Genomic DNA, 18,854 nt, shown 5'->3' on the forward strand with positions numbered 1-18,854 from the left:
TCAAGAGTTCCCTATCCACAAGAAAAAGGGAGATCTTCCAGGCCCTGCAATGGGCTCCACCAGAAGGACCTTTCCCACATGGAGAAGGGAGGTGTGAGCTGAGGCAGGTGGTGGCATCTCCATGAGAGTTGGGGCCTATGCCTACATTCGAGGGCCTGAACTTGACTTTAGGGCAAAGGCTGGGGCATCTTCAGAGCTCTATCCTTGATTTGGGTCCAGGACCAGCTCCCAGAAAGGTCCCCAAGTCATCTGTCCACAACTCAGGGGGATAAGGAAAACTCCACAAGGCCACAGGGCCTCGGAGCTGCAAGCTTAATTGCAGGTTTATATTTTGAACTTACTGGTGTTTTACTTTGGCAATTATCACCTTAAATGTTGGGTGCTCCTGTGGGACAACACGAGGAACAAAGAGAAGAGGCTACCCCTTAAGATAATAGGGGCACTAGCAGGCAACCCAAGGGAAAGCCCTTCCTGTTGATAAATGCCCCTGCGACTTCTCTCTTTCCCCAATAAGTAAGCCTTGGTGGCAGTGGAATCCACCTACAAGATCAACAGGTGTGACTGATCCAGTGCAACCGAAAACAAAGTCACACCAGGAAACCAGCAGTCTCTGCTCCATTCTTTGCCTTGAGCATCTATCTACTTGGGAGTTAATTTTAATGATGAGAAATTCAAAATCGTACATTTGGTAATTTCTGTGTGTGTGTGTGGTGTTTTTTGTTTGTTTGTTTGTATTTTTTGTTTGTTTGTTTGTTTGTTTGTTTGTTTGTTTGTAAAGGAGACATGTTTAATTGGGTGCAGGCTGAGGTTTTCACCCTGCTTGGACACCTTGAGTCCACCATCATGGCTACAGCATTTGCTCAGATAAGCTTGAGATAAGGAACTGGTCAGGGATGCAAGGATGGCTCCTGGCTAGAGTGGAGTTGGCTGGGCTGGGGTCAGCTCAGACCCTCAGCTCCAAAGTCCACTGAGGATCTCACTCAGGGAGGAAGGGGTTGCAGGTTTCGACTTTACGGTCTGATTCACAGAGGCCCAGGCAATGTTGGGATGAATGCACAGGCTCTTGGAAAATGCCTGACTAGAATGGCTTTGAGGGAGGAGTCCCTGAATGCAACATGAATCGTTTTCCTTTGAATGGTTTTTGCTGATTGATTGGGCTTCAGTTCACTGTCTGCCAAGGGTGTAGGGGGCTGAAAACAGAGGACAAAAGTTCAGAGGCAAATGGTGAAGGCAGCGCCTATGGGAATGCAGGAAGAGCTGGCACGGGAAAGAGGGGAAAGGTGGAGGGAGGGTGGAGGGGAGGGGAGTGGAGGAGGGAAAGTGGCAGACACACAGGTGAGGGGTGAACACCATTGCCACTGTGATTGTCATAATCATCATGGTCCCCATAAATCGCACCCAGTGAGCCCCCTGGGCTAAGCGCTTTCCTTCTGCTAACTCATCTGCTTCCCACACACGCCCTCGAGGTGGGTACCTTGACTATCCTGGTTTCTAGGATGGGGAAGCCAAAGCATGGAAAGGTGAAATATCTTGAAAGGAATGGGGTCGTTTCAAACCCAGGCAGTCCAGCTCCAGCACTCATCCCTAAGAGTCCCTGATAAAACCGCAGTGGTGAGGTTGGAAATGAACGGAAGCTCCTCCTCAATGCCATTGGCAGAAATTCTGTCTGTGGGTGGTTAGATCCAAGATGGAGAAAAATTCTTCTTTCTGCCACTTACTAACTCTGTGACCTTCAGCATATTACTTACCCTTTCTGGGACTGGTTCCCTATCTCTAATGCCATATTCATATGGCAGTAGAGATTAAAGTGTGTGTGTGTGTGTGTGTGTGTGTGTGTGTGTGTAGTGTCTCATACAGTACTTGGTAGAGAATAGGTACTTCACAAAAACCAGACGCCCACAGGGCCATGATACAGAGGCACCAATCTCCAGAATTTCCAAGCATGTATATATGTGTGCATGTATGTGCTCCTATGTACATGTGGCCCTGCCAAGGTGACCACTCATGTGCACCTGCATGCATTTCCCTCCCTAGTCCTATCCCCAACTCAGGGTGGTGGTGGCGGCACCAGTCCTGTAGCCTCCCAAGCCAAACACCCAAGCATCACTCCAGAATCCTCTCTTTCCCTCTCTCACCTCGCATCCTATCACCACAGTCAGCCAATTCCTGAATATTTCTCAAACTCATCTTCTCCCCAATTCTCCCCACCCCCTTCTGGACACAAGGGTCTCAGCTGCCTCCTATCCTCCTACCTGCAGTACCCCAGCCACCCCCATCCACACAGTGGCAATCAGGACGGCCTTTCACAGTCACAAATATGACCTCATCCCCGTTCCACTTAAAACCAGCCCAGGAAGCCTCGCCAGGCCAGACGCGAAACTCCGAAGCCCTGAGGAGCAGCCTGACAGATTTGACTAAATAAAGATCTAAAGCTTCTCTATGGCCAAAGATACCACAGACAAAGTTAAAAAAGACAAACAGCAGACTAGGGAAAATATTTCCAACACACAAAACAGACAAAAGTTTTTTAAATTCCTAATGCACTGAAAGCTCTTTTATATCAATAAGAAAAAGGCAAAAAGAAAAGAAAAATGGGCAAAGGATGTGAACAGTCCATTCACGGAGGAAGAAATACCCATGGGCAGGAACTGCACAAAAAGACACTCAGCCTCGCTGGGGAGGAGCGGAGTGAGTGCGGAGACCACAGTGAGATATTTTTCTAGATCAGCAGATATCTGAAAGATTGAGAATGTTCAATGCGGAGGACAGTGTGGGGAAATGGTCACTCTCGGATACCAAGGGGGCAGCGTCAGCTGGCCCAACCTTGGGAAGAGCAAGGTTGCTCTAAAAACAGAGCAGGCAGACCCTTCACCCTGGCCACTCTGCATCTAGAAATCTATCCTGTGGAAAGGCTACGGGTGTCAGCAAGATATATACAAGGATGTTCCCCGAAGCATTATTTGCAAGAGTGAAAAATGAAAGACAACCTAAATATCCATCAACCCAGGACTAGTTACATAAATTATGCTTTGTACAAACAATGGAATATTAGGCAACGATTAAAAAGAACACGGCAGATCTGGGTGCCGTGACATTGACTGATGCCCGCAATATACTGGAAAGTGAAAAATGGAACCGGTGGAGTAATGTGCATAATATGATTCCGTTTCTTTTCTTAGTAATACACAATAAATATGTTTGCAACAGCACAGAAAATGTTCTGAAAGGAAACATACCAGGCCAACAGTAGTGAGACATTGGCAGAGTGGGCTTTAAAGGCAAAGGGGGACTTTCCTATTTTACAGGACACACTTCTATATTGTTTCCATTTTATAATTGTGCTTGAGCAAATATTGCTTTTATGGTAAAAAAGAAAAAATTCCTCCTCCCATAACCCCTCACAGGCTGCAGAACAAAATTCAAACTCCCTAGCGTGACACCCTAGGATCCTAAGGACACAGCCTCTGGGCACCTCCAGCTCTGGTCTCCCCTTTTCCAGTCTTACCTTAAATCCAGATGCTCCCAACTCCCTTACATGTCCCCCAAGCTGCCTCTAGGCCTTTGTCCTGTATGGGTCCCTCTTTCTGGAATGTCCTTTCCTGCCTTCTGTGCCTCACCTTTTAAGTAACTGCTCAGGTGTCACCCCTTCTGGAAACTCTCCCCAAACACTCCCCCACACCCTGCCTTCGTGGGCCCATTGCTCCTATAACATGTAACAGTGGTGACGGTCAACATTTAGGAAGTGCACACCATTCACTGGGGGCTGTGCAACGTGCCTTGCATTGTACTGACTCATTGAATCCTCCCAGCAACCCTCTGAGATAGGTTTATTATCATATCATTTAACAGATGGGGAAACTGAGGTACAGAGCGGTTACATGACTTGCTCAAGCTCACAGAGCCAGTAATTAGAAGGGGTAAGTGGACCTAGGCAGAGGGTCCCATGCCGCCTTCTACTAGTGCTTAGCACATAGGGCTGGAAAACCCTGGTCCCTGGACCTGCCAGGCCCTAAGACTGGCCTGTGAGCCCAAAGCTGGGATTTGCCTTCCCCCGCAACCACTCCCCCACCACTGCAGAACCTGGGCGTGGTGTAAGGTGCACCAGGGTCCGTTGGGGTCAGAAGCCAGCCCCCATCCCCAGCCAGCCAGGACTAAATTAGGACCCTGAGGGCTGGTCTTCTGCAGGGGAGCTGGGCTGGGGGTGGGGACCAGCCCCAAAACAGCCAGCTGACCCAGGACTGCTAAGGAAAGGGATGGGTTTGTAGAGGTGCAGTCCCTCACCAGGCAAGAACCCCAGTGACCTCCCATGCACCTACTGTGTGCCAGGCCCAGGGGTCAACTGGCCCAGGAAGCTAGGGCAAAGAGACTCCCCTGCCCTCCACGCAGCTGCCAAGTCAGACGCAGGGAGGCCAGGAGCCTAGAAGGGGCTGGGCAACAAGCTCAAGGCAGTGCCCAGGAAGGGCTCTGAGATCTGAGCCAGTGTGTACACTCTGGGTGAGCGTGCACAGGGTCTCCATGAAGGCAGTGGCACCTGGGTCCAGCCTAGAAGGATGGGGGGTGTGGGCAGATAGAGTGTGGGGAGGGCCAGGGGCCAGAGGCAGCTTGAGCAAGGGCCTGGAGGGGGTGGCTGTGGGGAGTGGGGGTAAGAGTCATTGGTTGTGGCTGGAGCAAGGTGGGAGGCCGCAGGGGATGGGGTGGGTGGGCATGCTAGAGGCCTTTGGAGAAAGGAAGGCATGATCTGTGGAGGAGGCAGCTTGCCTGAGATCTGAGGATCTGAGCTTGTCAGGCCAGCTCCGCCTTTGCAGTTAGCAGTGTGGCTGTGGCCTACTTCCAGGACCTTGGCTCCCTCACCTGTGGATGAATAACCCAGCCTCACAGACTGCTGAGGGGATTAACTGAGACAGTGGTTTACGGCACCTGGAACCAGGGAGGCAGTGGACAGCTCTCGGGCATGGTGCTCCCTGGGGGTGTCTGCCTGTGTACCAGTGAACTTGTGTACATGCACGCCCCTGAAGGCCTCCAGGTATTCAAACACATAGAATCCTTGTTTAAAGTATAACTTTAGGCAGGGTGCAGTGGCTCACACCTGTAATCCTGACAGTTTGGGAGGCTGAGGCGGGAGGATCACTTGAGGCCAGGAGTTCGAGACCAGCCTGGGCAACATAATAAGACCCTATTTAAAAAAAAAAAAAAAAGCCAGGAATGGTGGTGCACCTGTAGTCCCAGTTACTCGGGAGGCTGAAGTGGGAGAATAACTTGAGCCCAGGAGGTTGAGGCTTCTCTGAGCCATGATCACAACACTGCTCTCCAGCCTGGGAGACAACACAGTGAGCCCCATTTTTAAAAAACAAATAAATAAAAGTGTAAATTCAAGATAATGGGATTTCAGACTCTTCAATGCAGGAGGCAGAGCCCCGTGATCCTGAGCAGGTCCCTACCCTCCCAGGGCCTGGGCTTCCCCAGGTGGGCAGTAGGCGGCTGTCTGGATGGCTTCTCCCGCCCGGCTATTTGGAAGCAGCTGGAGCATGGCAGGAGGGGAATGGGTGTGAGTGCCTGGAAATCCACAGAGGTGGGACCCGGAGTGGGGAGGGGAGGGTGAAGGAGGCAGAAGATCCTCCTTCCTGGGCTAGTCCCAAGCCCTGAGTCTGTGGTCGGAAGCCTCAGCCTGATGTCCCGTCCCCCACCCAACTGAGGCCCTCCCCACTCCCCCTGCTCCAAGAACCTCAACTGTGCTGGAAGCCCTGCCCCAGCCCTGGATGCCAGGCTGACTGGCTCAGACTCCCCTGGCTGGCTCCCCTGCTCCCACTGATGCCCAGGCTATGTTCACCGAGGCGAGAGTGGAGGAGTCATAAAGAAGCCCCGAGCTCCTACTGCAAGTTCACCCCCAGCAATACCAGCGTGCAGGCCTGGGGGCAGGCAAGACTCGGGAACATGCCCAGCCATGCTATTTCAAGCCAAGGGGCATCAGGCAGTGCCTGTGCTTCTGTTTCTTCTTCCATGGAATGTATACACCTGCCTCCCTTGCAAGGTGTCATCATCAGCCCAGTGCCCCCACCATCAACCCTCTCACAGGTAAGTCCCTTGGTTCACCATGAGCTGAGGTGGTCTGGGGGGGTCACAGTCAGTTATGCTGGGAGAACACTTACCCTAGACTCCCTAAACTGCCCATGGGCACCATCCTTGCCTCTTCGGGGACCCCATCGCAGCCCCCTCACTGGCCCCTGCCTCCAGTACCTCCATCTCCCACCTGTTGCCAGAGGAACACTCTGAATGCAGAGCCGTGTCCCTGCCAGTCCCCCGGGCCTCCCTCACCTCAGCTCTGATCACTTGGTGCTCTCATCACCTGTTTGCTTGTGTCCCCACTAGCCCTGTGGGCAGGCATCATGGCTGATTCATCTAGGCAATTCCAGAGCCTAGTGCAGGGCCTGGCACAGGAATCTTGTCCAGAGAGAGCAGACTTGGCAGTGGGAATGGACAAACAGGGCCATTTACCCCTACTACCCTGGCACCTGCTTCTCTATTGGCATATTCACAACAATGCTGAGCTCAGTGTGGGGCCAGGGTCAGGGCTTGGTGTAGGACCAGGATCTAGGTTAAGTCTGTTCAGGATCAGGGCTTAGTGTGAGGCTAGCATCAAGGCTCAGTGTGTGGCTGGGGTCTAGGGCTCAGTATAGGACCAGGATCAAGGTTCAGCTGATTCAGGATCAGGGCTCAGTGTGAGGCTGGGATTAAGGCTCAGTGTGCAACTGAGATCAGGGCTCACTGTAGAACCAGGATCAAGGTTCAGTCTGTCCAGGATCAGGGTTTAGTGTGGGGCTGGGGTCAGGTCTTAATGAGGGACATTTTCTGTCTCCCACTGTGAAAAGCCCAGGACTCTCTACCACCTTACCCAGGGCTTTGAAAATAACATAACCTGCCCCCCAGGGGCCAGGGCCTGTCTCCTGAGCCCCTACTATGTGTGCCTTCTATCCTGGCTAGGCTGGTCCTATGCTCCACTTCAGGCAGCTATGCTGGGATTCCCAGATTCCCTCTGCCCTAGCAAAAGTGGCTCAAGCAGGGAAGCTCTTCCTTGCCTCCCTACCTAGCCTTCAAAAACACAGTGAGGACAGTCAGCCTTCTAGCATGGATGCACTCCCAAGCCAAAGTGAAAAAGTGCTTTGTGGTTATGTCAGATTTCCCAATTGTCCACCCACTGCCCCATTCGATTTGCCCAGGTGATCCAGTGCCAATGGAGGTAAACCCAGATCTGGCTGAACAAGAAAGTGAAGGTGTTGGCTGGCACATGGCATTGAGATGCACAACCTAAAATACTTCCTCCTGTCACAGGGCCCGAAATTCCTTTTTCGAAAAAGAGGGAAGCAGAACAATGCTAGTCCTGACCTTTGGAAGACACAGTGCACTGTCCTGGGGCCACCATCATCAGGCTTCAGTTTATCCTTGCAGACAGGCTCAGCCCAACCGCTCCTTGCTTTTAAGCCACGCTCGCTGACTCTCCTGTCTGAAACCTCCATCCTGGTTCAGTTTTCCGCTCTCCGAGGGCATGGGCTGTTGGAACCCTGGCCCTGGGTGACCCAGGTTTGACCCAGGCCTAGTTACTTACAAACCTCAGAAACAAGGGCCAATTCAGAGACTGGCCTGGATGGGCATCAGAGCTGGGCTTGCCTCTGAAGACAGCAGAGCCAGGGCAGGAGGCGGCACCTGTCCCTGAGCCCCCCACCCACCCAGCCAAGCCCCCCACTGTCTCTGCTACTCTCAAGCAGAGGGTCAAGTTGGTCTGCTGGCAAGACACATGGCTCTCATTTTAATTAATTAAAGAAAAATCTAATCACTGCATTAAACTTCTCATTACTCCACTTGAATACCCGTTAAGTAAATGTAATTACCAGAGGATTGGGTTTCCCAGCCTCTTTCATTAGCTTCTGATAAGATGGGGAGAGGGAGAGAAGAGGGCGGGCAGCAGAACAATGCTAGTCCCGACCCTCAGAGGGCAGAGTGAGCACTGTACTGGGGTCACCGTGGCAGGCTTCAGTGTTCCTTGGGGACAGGCTCAGCCCTGGGCCTGGGGGAGATCCCCCAACCCGAGCTGCCCCTAGGAAGGCAAGGGCCCAGCTTTTGGCTGCAGTCAGTACTGAATGCTTCGTTTTCCACCACTGTTGGTTATTTATACCCCACCTCCCTCCAAAAGAATTGGAGGCTGCTGAGAACAACAGAAGCAGCACATGCTGAAAAACAGAGGAAGAAAACAGGACAAAGCAAAAATGAGAAAGAAGAAGCCAGAGACAAGGTTATTAAGCAACTGCATGCCACAGCATCCTGGGCACCTATCAGAAATGGGCCACAAACTGACTATGAGCTTCCTGGCAGTCAAGACAAAGACAGCAATGCACTTCGGTGCTGGGATGCAGTGACCAGCAGAGTATGAATGAGGAAATGCACACTGGGTCTTGGTCTTTCATCTGTGAAAAGGGTGGAGCTAGAAGATGGACTAATGCAGAAAACCACGGGCTGGGCGAACTGTAGGTGAAGGTTCAGAGGAGAGAAGAGGAATTACTAGAGGAGAAGCAGCAGAGGTGGAGGGCAAGTGCAGAGCCTGGGTGTGGAAGAGGTTTCTCCAAAGGAGGGGCCAAGGTCCCATACCATCACCAGCCCCCAGGCTGGCAGCCAGTCCCCTGTGGTAGAAGGCACCGGCACTCTGGGGCAGGAGGAGCAAAAACCAGAGGAGACAACACACTCAGGAGGTCCAGAACTGGCCAGGCTGGGACACAGGCTCCGCCTCCCTGTGCTAAAGGGTGGGCTGCCCAGATGCCCTCTATGGCCAGTGAGTGCATCACCCTGTTCCCCAGCTGCCCAGAGGGTGGGCTGCTGCAGCTCAATGATCCCCCTTTTCTAGAGAACTGCCCTCCACAAATGGGGGCCACCTCACCTGGGCAATCCAGGCCCTCCCATGGGTGGCTCACTGCCAATGACTGATTGATACAGGGGCCCAAAAGCCTGACCTCCTTGTGGGGGGTGGGAAGGGTAATTCTGTGGGTGAATTATGCTCCAGGGTTCCCTGGACCAGCCCAAGGCCCAACTTTGCCTGTGCTATCATTCCTACCCTAGTCTCTTCTCTTCCTCCCTCTCCCTGAGGCCCTGCCCTCAATACAGCTCATGTACACAAATCCTTGTCTCAGGCTCTGCCTGTAAGGATTCTGATCAACAATACACCCTGGCAGCTCCTTCCAAGTTCAAAAAAAGGAAAGAAACAGAAAAACCAAACCGGCGATGTCCCAAACTTCCTGGAGAGGGAAGCAAGAAGGGGAAGGGAACAAGGATTTACTGAGAAACTGCCAGATGTCAGTCCTTTCTGTACATCATCTCAGGTAGTTCTCTCAGCATCCCTGCCAGGTGAGGTTCATTATCAGGTGAGAAAACTGAAGCTCAGAGAGGCATAGAGATTTGTCCAAGGACACACAGCACGTCCACATCCATCTATGACACCATCTAGAATGATTATTTATTATTTGCCTTCCCTAGTTGGGGAGGAGTCTCCCTTCTCCTGTCAGCAGGATCCCAAGATTCCTTTGGGAAACACTCACCCCTCATTCCTGGTCACATGGTTGGGGAAGGACAGACCCTGACCCCCAGCCCATCAGTGTTTCTAAGTCCTGTGGACTCAGTTAAAGGTTCAGAATGAGCTGAATGCTGCCAATAGGATCCTGAGATCAACTCGAGGACTTTTATTTGTTCTATCAGGGAAGATTTTGTCTCCACTCCCAACCCTAGATCTAAACCTAGAAGCATGTTACCCCAGAAACTGCTGCCAGGCATCTTTTGACTATGTCATGCCAAATGCCACTAAGCATGGAGCCATCATCAAGGAGAGGAATGAAGGAATACAGACAAAAACCAGGTTCTGGTTGCACCATTTGAACCACTGGATCAAGCCCTGCCTGAAGCCCATGTTACCACCAAACACTTTGGTTACATGAGCTGATAACTTCATTTGAATGAAATAGGGTTTGTTTTAGTTTTCGTTTTTTGCTACTTACAATCAAAGGGATCCTGACAGATATAGTGTGCAGAAAGGTATCCCTTTTGCTCTGGGGACCAAGAAGGCTTGGATATCCCAAGGAGTCAGGGAATGGGTAGACGGGGGATGCCACCTACCCTGACTGCTGCTGTGTCCTGCTGGGTCCCAAAGCTTGAGGAGTCCCCTTGGCCCAGACTGTGGTCAGGAGTAGACTTGGGAGCTGGTTCAGGAGCTGGATAGAGTCAGAGCCCTGGAGATGCAGGCTGAAGGCTGTGTAGCCCCGCAGACTCAAGGTAGCCAGGTCATGGTCATAAGATCCCTAGAAAGGAAGAGAAACAAGAGTGAGTGGTAGGGTTCACAAGGGGCCCGAGGGGTACAGGAGTTAGGACAGATGGTGGCCACACCTTGGTGAAGGTGAGACCAAAGGAAGATCCCTGGAAGCATCTCTAGACCAGCACTGTTCAACAGAACTTTCTACCATGATGACAATATTCTGCCTCTGCACTGTCCAATACGGCAGCCACCGTCACATGTGGATCTTGCAATGTGAATAGTGTGATTAAAAACTGATTTTTAATTTTGTTTTAATTAATTTACATTTAAATCTAAACAGCCACATGTAACCAGTGGCTACCACACTGGACAGCACAGCTCTGGATCAACCCTTGCCTCCTGGCCACAGTACACGGGAAAAACTGAGGTCCAGAGAGGAGAAGGGATTTGCCCGAGGTCACACAGTGAGAGGGTGGCAAAGGCAAACACAGTTCCTCCAACTCCTGGCCCTGATCCTCCATGGTACCCACTGCCCTTCCCATCATGGCCTCGTGTTTTCCCGTCATGCTCATCACTAGCAGAGTGTCCTGCTGTCCTGATATCCATGCTGCCATGGGTTGGGCTGTCCCTGGGGAAGGGAATGTCCCTGGGGAAGGGTGTCAGGCCACCCTTGAAGGGACCTGCCTCCTCCAGCCACTGCCACTGGACCCTCACTCAGCCCCCCTAGCAAAGCAGCCCCAATGAATGTCCTGAGATTGTCCCAGAAAACTGTCGCTCAGAGGGGAAGCCTCTTGGGCACAGAGTCATTATTTATAACAGCAAGACACTGCAGGCTGCCTAAACACTCCACAATAGAGATGACGGAGTGATTCACGGCACGCCTGCCAAGAGAGTAGTACACAGCCATTAAAAACGATCAACGAAGAGGCCAGCAGTGATGCTGAGTAATGTTTCTGTGACAATAATGAGGTGGAAAACTGAGAAATGGGTGCAGGTGGGGGTTGGGTTGCGGGGTGTACGAGGCCCACTCCCATCTGTCACCCTCACCCACGCTGCGGCATCGAGGGTCCAGATTACAGACTCGCTTTACAGGAGGAGTGGGGGCTTAGAGAAGGCAACCACACGCGTGCTCCTGGCTCCATGGAGAGTGTGGGCAGAGTGGGGCTTGAACCCTTGATTTCTGATGCCAAAGACAGACTTCTACAGCTGCCCTTTGTGCTATGATGGCAGCATTATGGCTGCCCTTTCCTTCTTACTTACTCGTCTTTTGTAAACACATATGTACATCATACTTATTAAGTGCCGGGAACCTTCCTCAGCCCTTGACAAATTAAAAGCTAACTCATGGAATCTGTAAAACTGGGTGAAGGAACAACAACTACTTCTATTGTTTGGAGAAGGAAAATGAGGCACAGAGAGAATAAGTAACCTGGGGCCACTTCTACTTCCCAAATATTCTGCAAGGTTTAGTACTGTCATTACAGGAAGAGGATAAGGGGGCAGAGAGGGAGTGGCTGTGGCCTGGAGGAGTGGAAACATGGATGGAGAGTTTTCCTCCTTTTTAATTTCAAGGCAAATCTTTTTTATGGCAATTGAACGGAAAAAGTTCAAGAAGTAAAATAAATGTAGCAAGGAAAAGGTTTTTTTAAAAAAACAAGCACACAAACAAAAATGAAAACTTATCAGATTGAAGTCACGGATGCATCCGACAGACCTCGACTGTGAATGTAATACACCTCCCAGCAGCAAAACTCATGTCCCTAGGCTTTTCTGCCAATGTCCTGACCTGGGACCACTCCCTCCTGCCTGGGTGAGATCCTCACCTCCAAGGCAGTAGGGAGCAGCTCTGGGCAGAGGTAAACTTCAATAAACACCTCCTGGCTCCCTCCCGCCTCCGGGGCCCCTGCTGCCTGCAGTGCTCCAGCCACCCGCAAGCACTGAAACTCAGGACACATGGCATCCAGGCCTCTGCCTCTAGCCCCAGCCAGCCCCATTCCACAGGTGGAGCAATGGAGGCCCAAAAGGCGAAAGACTTCACCAAAGGTCACACTGCTACTGAACACGAAATGCCTGTGTGTGCGCTTATGAGTGTGCATGAACACGCCCCAGAGGGACACGTGTGTCTCCCACGCATGCGGTGCTTCAGGCCCAGGTGATTAAAAGGGCAGGTGATTCCCAGCTTACACACCCATGTGCACGTGTGCACACACATACACACACACACAAAACTGTCATATCATTAACTGCTACTACAGCCACAATGGCATCATCTGCTATTTCTTCCTATTTCTTGTTTTCTGTGTTATTTTTCATTCATGCATCAAATACTTATTCGGCACTTACTATATGCTAGGTATCTTCTAGGGGCTAGGATTCACTGGGGTACAACACAGACAAGTTTGGTACTCTCATGGGAACAGGGGATACCGATGATAAACAAATAAGCAAATAAATAAACAAGATAATTCCAAAGAGTGACAGGCAATAACAATCATAAAACCTGGTAATGTGAAAGAGAAGACTTGGGCTGGGGCTGGTGGGTTACTCAAGCTAGAGGGGCAAGGAAGGTCTTTCTGGAGCAGTCACATTGGAATTTATTCTGTGGGAAACGAAGCTGCAGCAGGAGACTGGGGCCCTGAGGGCCAGGGTAAGGGCTTTGGATTTCATCCCAAACGCAATGAAAAGTAACTGGAGGGTTTTAACTAGGGAAGTGCTATGATGTTTTCCTCATTGTTAACAGTTCTCTGGAGCTGCCAAGTGGAGACTGAACTCAAGGGCATCAGGCCTGGGGCAGAGAACCAGTGTCACAATCGCCCGAGGACAAGGAGACAGCCTTAACCAGAGGGATGGCACAGAGAGGGAGGAAACAGATAGATTCGGGCAGTGTGTTGTGGCAGAACCAACTGGTTGATGAGTTGGATGTGAGGGGGTGGGGGTAAGAAAAGGAGAGTAATGAAGGAAGACTCGTAGAGCTTCTACCATAGACAGGGACTGCTTTCACAACCAGACCCCGCCCCTCAAGAAGCCTCAGGGGCCTGATCAGGACTTCCGGTCCCTGACGAAGGGACTTGGCATGAGTGTCCAGACAGCAGAGCTAGGCCTAAGAAGAAAAGATTCCAGGGAGACAGATCTCTGTTCAGCATGAGAAGCAGTGAGCTTCCTGTCCCTGGAGGTATGCAAGTAGAGGTCTGGGGACCATGTGTGTTGGGTGGGGATTTGCACTAAAAGGGGAGGTTGATTTCTGCCATGAGTTTCTTTAATTCTGTCAATACATGAATCAGGGCTAGATTGCATGGATTGAAGCAGGTGTTATAGAGAGTCAAGGGAAGGCAAGGTAATGTCCAGCATATAGTTATTATTATTATTATTAGGACTTTACAGATCACAGAGGGCTCCCACCGATTCTCTACCTGGATCTGAAGCCCACACTGTGAGGCAGGTACGGCATCATGATCAGCCTAACCTAGCAGATGAGGAAACAGGCCCAGCAAGGGAGTGGGATCAGCCCAGGGTTCCACAGCACATCAGCCTCAGATTCTCTGTGGCCTCACACCCTCTGTGGCCTCACACCTATGGACCTTCTCCCTCATCCCCAGCAGTCACCCCAGCACCCTCGTCCCGGAAGATGCAGGATCTCCCCACTCCACCCAGGCTTCCATTCAGCTGCCAAGACTCCCATCCCTGGAGGTTAGAGGCACTCTTTGCCCTCTGCCCCAAAACTTGGAAGGGGGTCTCAACCTAGAAGATTTCCCCCCTGGTTACACAGGCCCTGATCCTCCACTCTGTCCCCTTTACCCCTGGTGGTTTTACCACAGCCCCTTAAATTGGTTCCTTCAAATTAGAGCAGTATCAAATACTAGGCTTTGCCCAGAAATGAAACAAAGTAGGGTCCCCCCCATGAGGCTTCATTCTTCCCCTACACCTACGGCTGCTGTGGGCCAGGGGCAACCAGAACCCACCTGACCACCTTCTGACCACCTTCCCCTTTCCTACCAGACAGGCAGAGAGGGCACCTGGGCAGGTAGGAGTGTCAGGAGGTAGGGTCTCCCCGGGGGGCCTGGGATTGCCAGGTGGGGAAGCTGCCACCTACTGGCACTACATCATACACTAAACACTCGGGATAATCTTTTTTTTTTAAATTTTTGACCAGCAGTTTGCCCTGACAGACCCCAGGATAGTCTTGAGGGCCAAGTGGGAGCATCTCACTCTTCAGGTGAGGCAGTGAAAGCTCGGATAGATGAAAGAACTTGTCCAAATTCAAAATATTAAATGGAAAGAAACAGTTTGTAAGTGCTGGAGCCAGAATTTGAACCCAGGGCTGACTGATTCCAAAGATGCGGTGCTGTCCCCTGCTCCCTGCTGCCTCGTGGAAGTGCCAGGCAGTTCAAAGAGGCAGCCCGGTGGGCAGATGGGGTGGGCAGGGGGAGGCAGAGAGAGGCGGCGGTTGTGGAGTGAGAGGGAGAAGGCAAGACAAAGAAAGGACAAAGAGAGCAGCAGAAACAGCTGAATCGACAGGGGAACCCTGCAGGGGCCAGAAGAAGGCAGCTCTGGAAGCCACCCTCCTGATCAATGCAAGGCCCGCAAGGCCACCCTGGTGCCATCTGCCCCTCAGATTTAGCCACTAGTGTTCCCTGGGTTCATCCCCAGATGCCCAGGCCCAAGGAGTCCCCACTAATTGAGAGTGCTCCCCAGTCATTAAAGGCATCCCCCACTCGCTGAAGGGCACAGGTCAGGCCCCTGTGGGCCAGTCCTGGGGCAGGGAAATGGGTTGAGGGAGTACAGGGGCCAGCTCTGGCCCTGGGCAAGGCATCTGCCCAGCCTCCCCCTGCCCCAGCCTGGCTGGAGTGTTCAGCTGCCCAGGCTGCCCACCATGCCGGCCGATCTGTGGCTGAGCTCTGGGCTGGCCAGGTGTTCCCGAGGCCAGCTGGCAGCCCAGCACCATCAGCCTATCCCCAGAGCATGCAAGGTTTAAGCAACAGCCTTTCCACTGAACATTTTCGAAGAAAAATATCTTTTTTTTTTTTTCTTTTGAAGAGAGAGAAAGGGAGGGAGGTGGAAACTGGCAAGGGAGGAGGAGAGAAGGAGGGAGGGAGAAACCTACCCCATCATTGCAGTCAAGGTCACAGGCACCGGCATGGGGCGGGCTGGGCAAGGAGCCTTTAATCTGGGAGTTCAGGCTGAGGAAACTACACGCTTGAAGCCGGAGTACATTACTGCCCTGAATGATCTGTCGGCTTCTATTAGGCTAAATATCTCTGTATAATGGGGAATTATCCTCTGAAGAGGCAAACTGCCGGCCTCTCCAGGGAGGGGGCGGTGGGAACCTCGCATCGTGAGGGCTCTCCCACGGTGGGGCGGGGGGAGCAGGACCGACTCAGAAAGCCAACCCAGTCCCACACCCCCACCCTGGAGAGTCACAGCCAGCAGCTGCTTTGATGTTTGTGGCGGGTGCCCGCCTCCCTTCCTTCCTCCCCGGACTCTTCCCTTCCTCCCTCCATACGAGCCTGGAATGATGCCATTCCCGGGTGTAGGCCTGACAAGGCCACTGGTCAGCCAGGTGACCCCAGGCAAGTCTCTGAGCCTCTTGGAATCTCTGTTTTCCTGTCTGTTAGATGGAGCTAATAATACCCGCCCGAAGGCTGGCCGTGCCGGGGGTGAGCATGAGGCTGGCATGGAGCCCAGCACAGAGTGGACATCCTGCTCTACCCACCGCGGAGGGTCCCCCGTCCTCCTCATCCTCACTGGCTCACCCAGGGCACCACCACCTCCACCAGGAAACCTTCCCTGCCCCCATCTCGGGGTGTCTCCCACCCTGGTCACCTACAGCCAGAACACCACCTCCGGGACCTCCGTTTCCAGTGGCTGAGTAGGAGCCTCAGTTTTAGGAGATCCCCCTGAGCAGAACGGACCCCTCCTCATCTTCCAAACCCCCACCCACACACTCAGAACTGGGCACCCGGCCTGCCCCAATTTGTGGGCTTGGAGGCAGGGGTTAGGGTGGCACCACAGGCATGGGTGGGGCCCACAGAGGGGTGACACTCATGGGAAGGTGATCAGCACCAGGGTAGCCGGGCCAGGAAGCCAGAAATCCCAGGACAGGGGTCTGCAAGAGCAGGGTAATAGCTGAACCATCAGCAGGACTGGCTAACGCACAAGGCAGGGCTTGGGGCCAGGTCAGAGGAGCAGAGAGGTGGGCAGGAGCTTGAGGCTGCAGTGAGCTGTGATCACGCCACTGCATTCCAGCCTGGGCAATAGAGCCGGGGCTCAGTGCCAGGTTCCTGGTGCAGGGCACTGTAGGGGCTGGAGCAGTTCAGGCCAGGAAAGGTCTTGGGGGTCAGGCGGGGGCAGAAATGACCTGTGCGTATGGGCATGAGGGTCAGATGATGGTGGCAGGGTGGGGATCAGGGAACCAGGTGACAAGGTTCTGCAGACCCCAGACTGTTCTCAGGGCTCCTGTGCCACCCTCAACCTGTAGTGAATCCCTGGAATGGTTCAGAACCCCTTGCTGCAGATGCAGCCACTGCTGTTGCAGGGCCTGCGGGTGGGGACAATTCCAGGGCAAGACACCTAGAGCCCAGTGGGATACACAGAAAGGAAGCCACCTCCAGGACAGGTCAGAAGCACACTGTGGTACCCACTCCCCTCAGTAGGCCCAGAGGTCCAGCCCAGAGTTCCCACAGCCTGGGGGAGCTGCCAGTTCACTCATTCACTCACTCATTTATTCAGCAAATGCCCTCTAATGCTTTCTGTGAACTAAGGGTACAAACACACCTGAGCAGGGTGTGGGGTGGAGTGCAGGAAGGTGAGAGATGACAACTCGGGGGCTGTGTGAGAGCGGGAGCCTGAGGGGCTGTGGAAACAGGGTAGGGGGCATCTGATCCAGGGCTGGGGTTTGGGAAAGGCTTCCAGGGTGAAAGGATCTTTGAAGGGGTATTAAAGGAAAACGAGTTGGGTTTGGAAGCAGTGGGGAAGGGCACCGCAGACTACCCCGGTGACAAAGCTCAGTGGCTGGAGAGGGAGACCGCCCCCTCCTTCAGGCAGGGCCTAGCAGGCACCACACAGGGTGGAGCTCTTATTCTAGGAGCCAGCAGGAGCCTGAAGTTCTAAGTGGAGAGTACCCAGGGTCTGGATTCGTGCTTCAGAAACATCATTCCAGCTGCCACCTGGGGGAGGATGGATTTCAGGCAGGCGGAAGGACAGGAGGAAGTGAGTTAGGAATGAGGCAGTGGCCAGGGGAGAGGTGGGGTACAGCAATAGAGAGAGGGCGGATGAGGGAGGGATCTGGGAGGCGGAAACTGCAAAGTGAGGGCGGCGGTTATAATCCACAGTGCCAGCGTCCCACTGAGCATCCCCCACGCCTTCTGTCCAAACAGCATCTTTAACTCTGTAAAAAAATCCATTAGTTACTTTGATCTGCACAACACTCAGGTGAGGCAGCCAGGCCAGGAATTCATTGCTTACTTAGTCCATTAATTCAACAAGCATGTGTTGAGTGCCTACTACGTTCCAGGCACCATTCTGGCCCACCCAACACAAGGAAAAACTAAGACTCACAGATGTTGCCCGAGTTCCACAGGGGTGACCAGGACCTGCTACTGGTTTGGGAACCCAGATGCCCTTCATATTTGGGGAAGGGGTGGGGTCATACGCCAAGCAGGAGCTGTGGAAAGGGAATGCCTGACAGTGGGGCTGGCTCATGGCCCTCCAGGGCAGGGATGAGCCTTCGTCTGGAGGAGAAGTACCTTTTCCTTCAAGGTGGGCATGGGAAACCCGAGAGACATAGCGGGGTGGAAGGAAGCACAGTCGGGGGAGCGGGGGAAAGGCTGACCTCCACGGGCTGGAGGCTGGAAAGGGTGAGTGGACACAGATCAGGAATAGCAGGGCCATTAGGCCCAACAGACTGTGGGTATGGCCAGAGGGTGAGAAGGGTCGGGTGAGCACAGCAGGAGGATTGGGAGTGGGGCTGCCTCCTCGAAAGTGCTTGCAGGGAGAGGGGAGAGGTGGAGGCAGAGTCCCTGAGTCCCTGCGGACGACAGCAGGCCCCTGGACTGCCCTAGTGGGTGCCCCGTGCAGTGGCCTCAGGCTGCTCTGTGCTAAATGGGGGGCTAAGGAGCCAAGAGAAGGAAGAACTTCCTCGGAGGTGGCTCCCAAGGGCCCAGGGATGTGTCAGGACAGACCAAGGGCAGCCTGACTGCCTCCTGAGCTCACTTACACTGCCAGGACACAAGCTGCTGGTCAACTCTTTCTCTCCGTTCCCCCAAGTCCAGCCCTATCTATCCCCAACATTAGCATTCACTGCTGAGGACCTTGGTAGTCCCCTTGCTTCCCTGGGCCCCCCTCTCTTCATCAGCAAACTGGGGTGGCTCCCACCTCACTGATGGTCAGGAAAGCACTAGCCCAGACCCTGCACACAGTAAGTACATACTAACCGTCATCCCTACACACAGTAAGCGCATACTAACCATCATCCCCTACACACAGTAAGCACATACTAACCATCATTCCCGCACACAGTAAGTGCATACCAACCATCATCCCCTGCACACAGTAAGCGCATACTAACCATCAT

General features: G+C 53.0%; 1 protein-coding gene across 4 annotated transcripts in view; it reads right to left on the reverse strand.

Annotated features, from left to right (window-relative positions):
* Positions 1–18,854, reverse strand: part of LINGO1 (leucine rich repeat and Ig domain containing 1) — a 178,375-nt gene that overhangs the window by 72,006 nt on the left and 87,515 nt on the right. For 2 of the 4 annotated variants that reach the window (XM_023195979.2, XM_023195980.2), the window contains one exon: positions 10,150–10,331. The exons of 1 other annotated variant lie outside the window; for it this stretch is intronic. The gene's annotated coding sequence lies outside the window, so the exon portion shown is untranslated. Of the gene's footprint in view, positions 1–10,149; positions 10,332–15,386; positions 15,565–18,854 lie in introns of those variants that run through there. One more of the 4 variants, XM_023195975.3, reaches the window with a different exon arrangement.

The sequence above is a fragment of the Piliocolobus tephrosceles genome, chromosome 6 (assembly GCF_002776525.5).
Source record: "Piliocolobus tephrosceles isolate RC106 chromosome 6, ASM277652v3, whole genome shotgun sequence".
Taxonomy (NCBI): Eukaryota; Metazoa; Chordata; class Mammalia; order Primates; family Cercopithecidae; genus Piliocolobus; species Piliocolobus tephrosceles.